Source organism: Alosa pseudoharengus, unplaced genomic scaffold, assembly GCF_046254945.1.
Source record: "Alosa pseudoharengus isolate Yale_2024_CS ecotype anadromous, Long Island Sound unplaced genomic scaffold, YU_APseudo_1.1 YU_APseudo_1.1_scf_13, whole genome shotgun sequence".
In the NCBI taxonomy this organism is placed as follows: Eukaryota; Metazoa; Chordata; class Actinopteri; order Clupeiformes; family Clupeidae; genus Alosa; species Alosa pseudoharengus.
In genome coordinates, this window is record NW_027468598.1 from 8,572,501 (window position 1) to 8,575,000 (window position 2,500).

Consider the following 2,500-nt stretch of genomic DNA (forward strand, 5'->3'; position numbering starts at 1 on the left):
AGCCAATTTGAAGAGATCCACTTTGATTTATGGATCCAATTACAGTTGAGCTACACTTCTAAACCTCTGCTCTCCAATCCTGATACGTCAAGCACGGCCATGATATGTGCAGCATACAGTATATAGACTGCCCACCTGTAGTAGCCTACTGTACATGCCATTGATAGATAAACATATTGACTTCCCTATAGCTGGAGCATCCTGGAAGGGACCATTAGCAGTTGACAAATACTCCCTACTCTAGTATTCCTTTGACCCCCCTCTGTAGAAGTAGACATGCCATTTATTTCCACTCCCGTGAATAGATAAACACCTTTCACCACCGAAGCCTGGATACATCTTATTACCAGAGAAATTTCCGCCACAAAGCACCATTTTAAAATCATTACATGATGGATGATCTCTCATAGTCTCTAGCGCGGCCGCCTCCTAAACCATCCGCCACAACCCGAAACACAAACATTTCATCATGACCTCAATAAAGGACTCGTGTGAGCCAGCCTGCGTGGCACAGGCGGCTGTGTCAAGCACAGCTCCAAAGGAATGTTGGCACTAAAGAACCATATTTGGCTGGTTACCATGGAAATACAATTAACTCCGTGCTAAAATTGTCTTTAAAATCTGGCACAGAGAGAGAGAGATAGAGAGAGGGAGGAAGGGAGAGAGGGATGGATGGAGGAAGGAAGTGAACGAGAGAAAAGAAGCATTGTTTTTGGAACTATATACTGTATGAAATTGTGAAAAAAGAAAGGTCTAGAAAAGAGATTAGATTTGGACTCGGTGCTCATTCTCATTTGACTTGTGCTGGCTGAGATGTCTGGGATGCTTATTATGGGATGCCTGTGTGTTTATTTCACCACACCACCCTCACATCTACCTGCTATATTCATCTCAGAGGGACATAAATTAGTGAATGGTCCAAAATAGTCCATATCCTGCAGGACTGAAAAACCTTTATGAGGAATTCAAAGCCCAGCCATGGACTGCAGTATCTAAAGGGGCACTGGCCATGTGTGTGTGAAATCCTTTCAAGTCCAAAAGATAGAAAAAAAGAAAAGCTACAGTTATGGCCAAAAGTGTTGGCACCCATGCTAAAGTTGACTGAAAAGAGGAATATAAAATCATCTTTTGGAAATTGATCTTAATGCCTAAATATCTAACCTTTAAGGACACCAATTTTCTTAGTGAATGAATAATGTATCATAAATAAATAAATGTTCTTCCTTAAAATACAGGGGTCATGAGTATTGACACCCCTATGTTAAATTCCCATAGAGACAGGCAGATTTTTATTTTTAAAGGCCAGTTATTTCATGGATCCAGAATACTGTGCATCCTGATAAACTTACCTTGGCCTTTGGAATTAAAATAGCCCCACATCATCACATACCCTTCACCATACCTAGAGATTGGCATGGGTGTTATTTCAGTTAGCCTATTAGCTGGTTTGATGCTCATTGAGCTCAATGCAAATCAAACCAGCTAATAGGCTAACTGAAATAACACCCATGCCAATCTATGGTGAAGGGTATAACATGTATAACATGGATACATGGAATGGTTTCTAATATGAATCTACCTTCATCAGAATTGTTATGCTTATAATTGCAATGTGACACTATAGCATATGTCAACTCCATGCATAGCATATTAGTCCTATATGGATCTCAGATAGATTTGATCCGTGGCCATCATTTCAGGCGGTTCCAGTTTCATCCTGGCCCCTCCACGCTGGTCACTGGTCAGAGGGCACACCTGTTTCAAATGGAGTAATAGGACTGAGACGGTCAGGTCTGTGAATCTCAAACAGGAGCCCAGTCAAAGTGAAGAAAATGTGTGTATGTGTCCATGCATATTTTGATGTTTGTGAGAGAGAGGAAGATAGTGTGTGAGAGACGAGATGTGTTTGAGAGACGAGATGTATTTGAGTGTGTGTGTGTGTGTGTCTGTCTGTGTGTGTGAGTGTGTGTGTGTGTGTGTGTGTGTGTGTGTGCCGATGTGTGTGTATAAGTGTTTATGTGTGTGTGTGTGTGTGTGTGTGTGTGTGTGTGTGTGTATCTAAGTGTTTGTGTGTATGTGTGTCTGTGTGTTTGTGTGTGCATGTGTGTATGTGTGCTTGTACACTCTCCCCTCTCTCTCTGAGCTGATTGGATTTTGCCAACCTGTCCTTGCTATGCATATTAATTTGGAGGAAAGGCGACCCACTGAGCTCCAGATCACATGGCGAGCCTCGTCCTTCTGGGAGAGAGAGAGGGAGAGCGAGAGAGATGGAGAGAGAGAGAGATAGAGAGAGAAAGAAGGGGAGAGGGAGAGAGAGGGAGAGATAGGACAAGAGAGAGGGGGATGAGTGGGAGTGCGGATGAGTGAAGTGGGGGAGGATATTTTTCTCTTCTCTTGGAGCCTGCAGGTGTCACTGCAGCACCATGGGCCATGGAGGTTGAACAGCAATGCATCTTGGGAGGGGAAAGAGAACATACAGATGAAAGTATGAATTGGATGA